The sequence below is a fragment of the Nanorana parkeri genome, unplaced genomic scaffold (genome assembly GCF_000935625.1).
Source record: "Nanorana parkeri isolate BGI_ZX_2015 unplaced genomic scaffold, ASM93562v1 scaffold10, whole genome shotgun sequence".
Classification (NCBI taxonomy): Eukaryota; Metazoa; Chordata; class Amphibia; order Anura; family Dicroglossidae; genus Nanorana; species Nanorana parkeri.
Genome location: NW_017306278.1, coordinates 573,092 through 584,588, shown reverse-complemented (window position 1 = coordinate 584,588; position 11,497 = coordinate 573,092). Strand labels below are relative to the sequence as shown.

The 11,497-nt window shown below is 49.0% G+C and overlaps 1 protein-coding gene across 1 annotated transcript in view; it reads left to right on the top strand.

Moving 5' to 3' along the window:
• Positions 1 to 5,166: 5,166 nt before the first annotated feature.
• Positions 5,167 to 11,497, top strand: part of HTATIP2 (HIV-1 Tat interactive protein 2) — a 14,984-nt gene continuing 8,653 nt past the window's right edge. The window contains exon 1 of the mRNA XM_018555506.1: positions 5,167 to 5,259. The gene's annotated coding sequence lies outside the window, so the exon portion shown is untranslated. The remainder of the gene's footprint in view (positions 5,260 to 11,497) is intronic.

The window sequence follows — 11,497 nt, the reverse complement described above, 5'->3', positions numbered from 1 at the left end:
GGAAGGAGAGAAAGTGACAGCCGGCCCAGTGCTGCAGGAGGAGAGCGCTGTGAGCGGCCGGTGTCTCTCCTCCCACACCGCTCAGCCGCCTATCACAGTCTGGCAGAGCGGTGTGGGGGCGGAGACAGGCCGCGCTGTCACAGGAGGCTGAGCTCTCCTCCCGCACCGCTCGCTCAGCCTCCTGTGACAGCGTGTCAGAGAGGAGAGCGGGTGATCAGTGATCGCTGAGTGTTTGGCGATAATTGAGGACAGAGTATGGTTACTATATCCTCAATTATGAATAAATAGAAAGTGATCTACATCCCCTCCTGTCCATTCATGATTGTGGTTATAGTAAACACACTCTGTCCTCATGTTATGAATGAACAGGAACACTCAGTATAGAGGATTCCTGATCATTTATAACAGGGGATACAGAAAAAGACATGAGGACTCTGTGTGTCTGAGGACTCTGTGTGTCTGAGGGCTCTGTGTGTGTCTGAGGACTCTGTGTGTCTGAGGACTCTGTGTGTCTCTGAGGGCTCTGTGTGTGTCTGAGGACTCTGTGTGTGTCTGAGGACTCTGTGTCCTCAATCTCTTTTTCTATTTTAAAAGGGAAATACCAGAAGTCTGTTTAGACCCCTGATATTTCCCTGGAAGCCCCTAAAAGTAAAGTAAAAAATTAAAATATTTAACAAAAAATATAAACAAAATATAAAAAAATGTAACAATTTCTAAAAAATAACTAAATAAAAAATTTTTGAAAAAAAAATTTTTTTCGGTTTCGGCCCGACATTTTTTTTCATTTCGGTTTTAAAATTTTAATTTCGGTGCACCTCTAATATTCACCTCATGCTGTACCTGGATCAGTTGACCAAGATGCGCCAAATCCTCAACTCAGCGCCGAAGGATACTGTCATCGAAATAAAAGTATTGCAATCCACATTTGTAAAAAAACAGAATAATACATTTGTACAGAAGAGGAAATGAACTCCCTGGATGGACAATAACATAAATTCACAAAGTTGGGAGCAATTTTTGTAGAAGTTTTGTACTTTTATTTCCTCAGTACAGAAGTGTTGTAGTAGTGGGAGCTGCCTCCTTTCTGGTTATGTGCTGCCCTCTTGTGTTACAAAGAAAATATTACCGTTCTGTCTGTGAAGGTTCTCATTCATCCGGGTCAATAACAATTTTTTATTTATTAAAGGAGAACTATGGGGGTCAGTGTTTTTCCCCATAGTTCTCCCCAGGGTCACGGGAGGACACAAACTAGCATCCTCCCTTGACTTAAAACTCAGTATACCGCAAGCTAAAGCTCGCGGTATACTGAGACCGCCGCAGCCAGGACGGATCCCGACATTACTGTCTGGATCCACCCAGCTGCGTGATTGACAGCTGGCTCTGCCTATCTAGAGGCAGCTCAAGCTGTACCCGCCCCCTCCCCGTCCGTTCCGCCAGTCAGCGCTGGAGGATCGGACAGGGGAGGGGGGAATCCCTGCAGGGAGCCGTGAGTGACAGTCACTGCTCTCTGCAGGGACAGGATCGAGAAGTGAGCGAGTGACATTATCTGTTTGCTCACTTCCCGATCTATTGAGCCGACCTGTGACAGTTTAATTGTCACATCGTCGGCTCGAACTATGAGGCTGAGTGATTTTCACTCACCTCATAGTTCTCCTTTAAGCACCAACATATGCCGCAGCGCTGTACAATCGTTTAGACAAGACAAGTAAGAAACACTGACAAGCATCATTGAAATACAGAAATAGTAGGTGAGGAGGACCCGGCCCAAACGAGCTTACAGTCCAAGAGGTAGGTCACGGAATATCTGTAACAAAAAAAAAAAATCAAAGCAACTGGACTTGACCAGCGAAACGTCTCCAAGTAAAATACAGCACCAAATTGAATTCATTTGTCATTCATTATTATAATTTGATACATTTAGAGGGTAACACTTCTTCTAGTGCTTGCAGCTACACAGGGTTTGGCGCGAGGTGCTATTTGTCATTTGTCATAAGTAAAAAACAGAATGCATTACAGGTATTCCTCCCTTAAGGACCGAGTTCCGTTCCTACGACCAGGTCGTTAAACGGATTGGTGGTTAAAGTGACATTAAACCCTCAGATTTTTTAACATAAACCAATACTGTAATGTGCGCCTTACTGTAATCCATGGTTGTTTCCCTTCTCTTTGCTGCTCTTCCTTTTAAATCCTCATGTCTTCTCATGCTGGGGGAGAACTTCCCTTTTCAGCTCAGGGCCTCTTCCTGTAGTGCTGGCTCAGGTTTCAAGCCTATAGAAACTAATACACAGACAACGTGTATCCATTCCTGAGACAAGGCAGTCTGCAGCAACACAGAAGTTCTCCCCCAGCATGAGAACAGATACGGATTTAAAAGGAAGATCAGCAAAGAGAAGGGAAACTACCATGGATTACAGTAAGGCGCACATTACAGTATTGGTTTATGTTAAAAAATCTGAGGGTTTAATGTCACTTTAAGTGAGGAACTCTATACAGTACCGTGCTGCATTAGTACAGTACTGTATAGCGTTGGCGATGTACAGTACCGAACAGTGTACTGTACATCTGGTAATGAAAATACTTACCGGGACCCACAGTGAAGATCGGAGGACACCACTTCCGCCGGCGACACGGCGCACTGACGTTGACGCGCAAGGTCGGAGGTCGATCGGCGGTCCGTCGTAAAGTGCGAGTGGTCGCAAAACAGGTAAGTCGGTAACCGAGGAACATCTGTATTCTTTTTTTTTTAAACAGATATTACAGTTCTGGTTTTGTATCCAATGGGAAAGGTGATTGTAGCCATTTTAGTGCATTAGTAACAACACTGGAGTACTGCACCATAATAAATAGGAGTGCGGGCACTTTGCAGTCACCCTGATGATCCCGAATGTACAATGTTGGATCCCACAAGTACATTTTGGGGTGCTGATCCTGGGAGATACAAACCAAATAGCTGCTGAAGTGATGGATTTATAAGACCTTAAAACTCTCTAACAAATCCCACTGAGGAAAGTTATTTCTTTTCTTTTTTTTTGTTGCGCTGCTGGGAGAGATTTCCCTTTACTTCCTAAAGGAAAGTGACACTACAGGAAGTAAAAGGAAATGTTTCCCGAGTAAGGGGTTGAGAGGAACATGTTTCTACATTCATACCTTGTGATGGCAAATATACAATTATAGATTTCCTATCAGGTTCTCTCGGGTTCTTTTTTTAACAGATATTTTTTTATTAGTATTTTGCAAATAGAAAACACATAAAACATAACGACATTGAACACCATTAGGGGCAATATACATTAAAAGGCCCTAAATTCCAGCACAATGATGCGATAATACAGGGCAATGGTATTCAGGAGGACATCAATGACCTGAGAGCCTGCATTTGGAGAAGGAGTGAAATCATGTTCTCTCTTAGGCTAGGTTCACACCTAGGCGATGCAGATGCCGAGCTGTTTTCGTGCGGTTGTCGTGCATTTTCAATCGCGCGACTGTTCATTGTAAACCGCACGATTGTCGTGCGTTTTACAATGCATATAGATGTCTATGGGACCCAGACCGCCCGAACATAGTTCCTGTACCTAGGGTTGCCACCTGTCCAGGATTCACCCGGACAGTCCGGGTTTTGAATGCTGTGTCCGGGTTTCATGGCAGCAGAAACCCGGACACAAGATGTCAGGCAGACAGGGGCAACCAAAATCAAGATAGGGGCTACTGCTCCCCCCCCCCTCCCCCCCACTGAAAATAGTCTCAACTGTGATATTTACATATGAATGGGCGGCGGTTTTACATATGCATAAGCCACGACTCGTTCTCCCCCCAAAAATGTCCGTGCGTCACTAGAGCGTGTTCGGGTTTCGCTTGAATAAGGGTGGCAACCCTACCTGTACCTTGTCGCACGACAGGCGATTTCAGTCGATGACAGCAATGCCGAGCAGGCTTCCGATGACCGCAATGCTGAACGGGCAGTGTGCGCTTGCACACACCGGCCCGTCCGGCTTTTATCATACGAACATGCCACACACCCGCCAAACATCGTGCGATGCTCGGCGGGTTTTCGAACATGTTCGTAAGTTAAAAGTCGTGCGACCGTACAGTAGTAGAGGTCGCACGGCTTCCACACACCTTACGATAATCGTACAATCGCGGGATTTCCCGCCATTATCGTACGATTATCGCAAGGTGTGTGGGGACCTTAACACTCAAGCAACATCCCATTCATCTGCTGGCTAGATTCTGCTGTTGGCTATTTCAAATTGCCATAGCCAATAGCAGGCTGGCTATTGCACATGCCCACTGCCCGTTGCAGCTGTGCATTGGAGCATTTGATATTTTTGGTGAATTTCTGGTTTCTATTTAACACACAACATTTCCATCTAGGTGCCCTTACAGGACCCCGGGAACACTCCTGCACTCCAGTCCATTGTGGGAGCATCTGATCTGGAGGTTTCGCCTGCTCTGTAATCACCCGGATTTCGCTGGAAGGAGTGCGGAGTCCTCCTCACCTCAGGAGGAGAACAGGGGTAAGGTAAGGGCAACTTTCTTCTTACAGGTACATTTTATGGCAGGTGATTTGTGAAGGGGGGAAGGGGGAGGAGCTGGACAGTGTAAGGGGACCTTGGATGTTAAAAATAATGGGTGCCAAAGAATGTCAACTCAAGAGCATCGTAAATGTAATGGAAGTGGTGTCCAGCCTAATTGGTTACATTGGTGATCAGAAGAAATACTTTTGATACATTGATGGTCAGTTGATCCCCCCAACGTCTCCCTCTCTTCCCATTCTACTCCTCCTCAATTCTATTTTTTTTTCTCCATCCTCCCCCTTTCCTTTCTGCTCCTTTTCTCCCCTTTCCCTTTTTTCCTCATCTCCACCCATATATCCATATTCCTCTTCTCTCCACCTCCCTTTCTGAACTCCCTCTGTGCCTTCTATAGAAATATATACACCTATATATGTAGCATTGTAAAGTACAGTGGAGGGAGTGCTCCTATACACCAGTATATATGGCTGTGTACACTGTACAGTACAATACAGCGGAGGGAGTGCTCTTATACACCAGTATATATGGCAGTGTACAGTAGAGAGGTGGGAGTGCTCTCATACACCGGAACATACGGCAATGTAGAGTACAGGGAGCCGCACATGCGCAGTAGTAGTCCGGGTGTCCCCATGCTGGGTGGAGGGTATTGGGTTTTGCTCTCTCTTCTGGTTCTCATCGCTGCTATCTGCTTCTACGAGGAGTGCTCCGAGGAAGGGGAACTGCCCAGGTATTAACCCTTCTCTGACATCCATCCCAGGAATTTAATTTCGGCTCCCTGGTCTCTCGCAGGGCGGCTCCATCTGCTAAGTCATGGTGACTCTTCTCAGACGGTCCCTGAGGTTAGTTGTGTCATTAGGATTAACCCCTGCACTGCCAGAGCCAGCACTGTGCAATCTGTGACTTCTGTGCTGCAACTTCCTGACCCTGTGCTCGGCTCACACTAACAGGTCACGGAGTCAGGAAGCCTGTACACAGGGAAATGCAGAGACTGGTTTATCTGACCTCCCTTGGGAAATGCTGGTTGCCTGGCTGTCTTCTGTATGTGGAGTCACTGAGGCAACGCAGCCATCAAAGTCAGCACTACCAGAGATTCATATTTATTCCTGGCCAGTGACACGCAAAGCACCAGAGCCATGGAGTCTGCTGGACAGCCAGGCAATCGGCATTTTCAAATCAGCAATTTGTAGAGCCAGTCCTCGGGGATCACCAACCACCGCCGGGTCTTAGGTGGGTCGGATTTTTCATCCCATTGATATTGTTCCTGTGTCAGTCCTCCGACAGGTACCGACATGCAAATATTCCTGATACAAGCGTGTTACAGTGAATCTAAAGCCAGAGCAATGTTTGTTTAGGATAAGGCACCGCCCTGCATGGGGTGGAGTACATGTATGTGCCTGGCATGTCCTGCATGGGGTAGAGTACATGTATGTGCCTGGCATGTCCTGCATGGGGTAGAGTACATGTATGTGCCTGGCATGTCCTGTATGGGGTGGACTACATGTGTGCCTGGCATGTCCTGCATGGGGTGGAGTACGTATGTGCCTGGCTTACCCTGCAAGGGGTGGACTACACGTATGTGCCTGGCATGTCCTGCATGGGGTGGAGTACGTGTGTGCCTGGCATGTCCTGCATGGGGTGGAGTAAGTGTGTGCCTGGCATGTCCTGCATGGGGTGGAGTACGTATGTGCCTGGCATGTCCTGCATGGGGTGGAGTACGTATGTGCCTGGCATGTCCTGCATGGGATGGAGTACATGTGTGCCTGGCATGTCCTGCATGGGATGGAGTACATGTGTGCCTGTCATGTCCTGCATGGGGCTGAGTAAGTATGTGCCTGGCATGTCCTGCATGGGGTGGAGTACGTGTGTGCCTGGCATGTCCTGCATGGGGTGGAGTAAGTGTGTGCCTGGCATGTCCTGCATGGGGTGGAGTACGTATGTGCCTGGCATGTCCTGCATGGGGTGGAGTACGTATGTGCCTGGCATGTCCTGCATGGGATGGAGTACATGTGTGCCTGGCATGTCCTGCATGGGATGGAGTACATGTGTGCCTGTCATGTCCTGCATGGGGTGGAGTAAGTATGTGCCTGGCATGTCCTGCATGGGGTGGAGTAAGTGTGTGCCTGGCATGTCCTACATGGGGTGGAGTACGTATGTGCCTGGCATGTCCTGCATGAGGCTGTGTACATGTGTGCCTGGCATGTCCTGCATGGGGTGGAGTACGTATGTGCCTGGCATGTCCTGCATGGGGTGGAGTACGTATGTGCCTGGCATGTCCTGCATGGGGTGGAGTACGTATGTGCCTGGCATGCCCTACATGGGGTGGAGTACGTGTGTGCCTGGCATGCCCTACGTGGGGTGGAGTACGTATGTGCCTGGCATGTCCTACATGGGGCTGAGTAAGTGTGTGCCTGGCATGCCCAACATAGTGCTGAGTACGTATGTCTAGCATGTCCTGCATGAAGGAGGTACATGTGTGTTGCTTTTGATGTACGTCAATAAATAGACGTAATCTATTTATTATTGGAGTGCCGGTGTCTATTTCTTTTCTACATGTGTGTGCCTGACGTGCCCTTCATTGGGTATGTATGTGCCTGGCTTGGCCTGAATAGGGTGGAATACGTGTGTGCCTGGCATGTCCTACATGGGGTGGAGTACGTGTGTGCCTGGCATGTCCTACATGGGGTGGAGTACGTATGTGCCTGGCATGTCGTACATGGGGTGGAGTACGTATGTGCCTGGCATGTCCTGCATGGGGTGGAGTAAATGTGTGCCTGGCATGTCCTACATGGGGTGGGGTACGTATGTGCCTGGCATGTCCTACATGGGGTGGAGTAAATGTGTGCCTGGCATGTCCTACATGGGGTGGGGTACGTATGTGCCTGGCATGTCCTGCATGGGGTGGAGTAAATGTGTGCCTGGCATGTCCTACATGGGGTGGGGTACGTATGTGCCTGGCATGTCCTGCATGGGGTGGAGTAAATGTGTGCCTGGCATGTCCTACATGGGGTGGGGTACGTATGTGCCTGGCATGTCCTGCATGGGGTGGAGTAAATATGTGCCTGGCATGTCCTACATGGGGTGGAGTACGTATGTGCCTGGCATGTCCTACATGGGGTGGAGTACGTATGTGCCTGGCATGTCCTACATGGGGTGGAGTACGTATGTGCCTGGCATGTCCTACATGGGGCGGAGTACCTGAGTACCCTGTACTGGCGTGTTGCAGTACATTGTCAGTTGCATGCCAATGCTCACACAGTGTAGGCGCCATCGCTGAGACAACATGGCACAGACGTGACCTCTTTCTGTTCTCGGGTTCATTCATACTGAGGGCCCGTCATTTCTCATTGCAGCAACCTGAAGCCTTTCACTAAACATCCTCCTGCCAGCTGAAAGTTGAAATCAGGCACACAATAACCGATCTGTCAGCAGACCGGTGGGAGAGGGCTTTACTCATGTGGGATGTCATAGCAGGAGTGCACCGTGCATCCGCTTTCTGAAATACAGTTGTAAGATGCTGCAACTGTGTCACTCACCACCGCTACGGCATAGGTGTGCGCTCTCTTGCATTCGCCATCGCTACACCGACTTGCACTTCCATGTTCATTGTTTGGTCGCAATGTAACCAATGAACAATGAATTCTGGAATGACGAGAACGCGTCGGAGATTATAAGAGATTTTATCACAGAGACTCCGAGTGATCGTAAATAGGAGAGCGGAGATAGAAGGCGGAGCTCTGGAACATTCTATGTATGTAAAGACAAATCATGAAATGTACTCCGGATTTTATAAACAAGAAATCTGAAGAGAATAACAATTGTATCCAAAACCATAACAAAGCCGATGACACATCCGCGGCGACGACATTATTCTCTGCGATACAATTGTTGTTTTCCTTCTATTTGGATTTTTATTTTGGATTAGGACACCGGATGGTTCTAAAGCCTCTCAACTGGGGGGTCGTGACCCCGTGTTCAGTGGGTCGCCGCGTGCCTTCCACTTTTCTAGGTGAGAGGCTCCTCAGCCTTCCCCTAGCGCAGCGTCGTCAGTTCTCGCGCCGAGCAGCCATTCACAATATGCCGCCCGGCGCCGAGTATCAGCTTAAAGGAGAACATAGTTCTCCTTAGAGTAACGGGAGGACACAAACTAGCGTCCTCCCGTCACCCTAAGCTCAGTATATAGGGAGCTACAGCTCGCGGTATACTGAGACGCCGGAGCGGATCCCGACAATTATGCCGGGATCTGCCCAGCTGCGTGAGTGACAGCTGGCTCTGCCTATCTAGAGGCAGAGCCAGCTGTACCCGCCCCCTCCCCCTTCCGTTCCGCCAGTCAGCGCTGGAGGATCGGAGCGGGGAATCCAGCCCCTCCCCTGTCACGGCAGAGAGGTGACTGAGCCGACCTGTGACAGTCTCATTGTCTTCCACTTTTCTAGGTGAGAGGCTCCTCAGCCTTCCCCTAGCGCAGCGTCGTCAGTTCTCGCGCCGAGCAGCCATTCACAATATGCCGCCCGGCGCCGAGTATCAGCTTAAAGGAGAACATAGTTCTCCTTAGAGTAACGGGAGGACACAAACTAGCGTCCTCCCGTCACCCTAAGCTCAGTATATAGGGAGCTACAGCTCGCGGTATACTGAGACGCCGGAGCGGATCCCGACAATTATGCCGGGATCTGCCCAGCTGCGTGAGTGACAGCTGGCTCTGCCTATCTAGAGGCAGAGCCAGCTGTACCCGCCCCCTCCCCCTTCCGTTCCGCCAGTCAGCGCTGGAGGATCGGAGCGGGGAATCCAGCCCCTCCCCTGTCACGGCAGAGAGGTGACTGAGCCGACCTGTGACAGTCTCATTGTCACAGGTCGGCTAGAACTATGAGGTGAGTTCTCCTTTAATGAACATCCTCGGCTACAAAATGTCGCAATGGATCCCCCGTCGTTTCTCACTCCTGCCGGCTTGTTGCAGAAGTGGTCACCTTGTATATGGAGACACAACGTCTAATATTTCCATCCTGCCGGATACAAACGATTTCACCTTCTCTGCCAAGTATTGGAGTGTCAGCGCTCACCCCCATCCCTGTAGGAGAGCCTATGGGCCAGAATTGGGGTTCACCTATTCCAACCGGCAAAGTCCGCTCCCATCAGTCGGGGGGGCGGGGGGGAGGGGGGTCCCTCCTTAATATGTTGTCTGCTGGGTGTAGTGGTTCCTCCAGAAAGAGTCACATTTGAGCTGGTAATTTGATGAACAGAAAATATCATCAGAGGGTTCACACCCCAATATACCGGTATCATCAGGGGGTTCACACCCCAATATACCGGTATCATCAGAGGGTTCACACCCCAATATACCAGTATCATCAGAGGGTTCACACCCCAATATACCAGTATCATCAGAGGGTTCACACCCCAATATACCAGTATCATCAGAGGGTTCACACCCCAATATACCAGTATCATCAGAGGGTTCACACCCCAATATACCAGTATCATCAGAGGGTTCACACCCCAATATACCAGTATCATCAGAGGGTTCACACCCCAATATACCAGTATCATCAGAGGGTTCACACCCCAATATACCAGTATCATCAGAGGGTTCACACCCCAATATACCAGTATCATCAGAGGGTTCACACCCCAATATACCAGTATCATCAGAGGGTTCACACCCCAATATACCAGTATCATCAGAGGGTTCACACCCCAATATACCAGTATCATCAGAGGGTTCACACCCCAATATACCAGTATCATCAGAGGGTTCACACCCCAATATACCAGTATCATCAGAGGGTTCACACCCCAATATACCAGTATCATCAGAGGGTTCACACCCCAATATACCAGTATCATCAGAGGGTTCACACCCCAATATACCAGTATCATCAGAGGGTTCACACCCCAATATACCAGTATCATCAGAGGGTTCACACCCCAATATACCAGTATCATCAGAGGGTTCACACCCCAATATACCAGTATCATCAGAGGGTTCACACCCCAATATACCAGTATCATCAGAGGGTTCACACCCCAATATACCAGTATCATCAGAGGGTTCACACCCCAATATACCAGTATCATCAGAGGGTTCACACCCCAATATACCAGTATCATCAGAGGGTTCACACCCCAATATACCAGTATCATCAGAGGGTTCACACCCCAATATACCAGTATCATCAGAGGGTTCACACCCCAATATACCAGTATCATCAGAGGGTTCACACCCCAATATACCAGTATCATCAGAGGGTTCACACCCCAATATACCAGTATCATCAGAGGGTTCACACCCCAATATACCAGTATCATCAGAGGGTTCACACCCCAATATACCAGTATCATCAGAGGGTTCACACCCCAATATACCAGTATCATCAGAGGGTTCACACCCCAATATACCAGTATCATCAGAGGGTTCACACCCCAATATACCAGTATCATCAGAGGGTTCACACCCCAATATACCAGTATCATCAGAGGGTTCACACCCCAATATACCGGTATCATCAGAGGGGGTTACACCCCAATATACCGGTATCATCAGAGGGTTCACACCCCAATATACCGGTATCATCAGAGGGTTCACACCCCCAATATACCGGTATCATCAGAGGGTTCGCACCCCAATATACCGGTATCATCAGGGGGTCCACACCCCAATATACCGGTATCATCAGAGGGTTCGCACCCCAATATACCGGTATCATCAGAGGGTTCGCACCCCAATATACCGGTATCATCAGAGGGTTCACACCCCAATATACCGGTATCATCAGAGGGTTCACACCCCAATATACCGGTATCATCAGAGGGTTCACACCCCAATATACCGGTATCATCAGAGGGTTCACATTAACAGTCTTCTCCCCAACATTTGGCTGGTAAACCTTTTTTGCTTCTTTAAGGGCCCTTAATGAGAAAATGTGGCAGTTTGTAGCAGAGAAAGCTTTATAATCAGGGCAGCCATCAGAAATTTT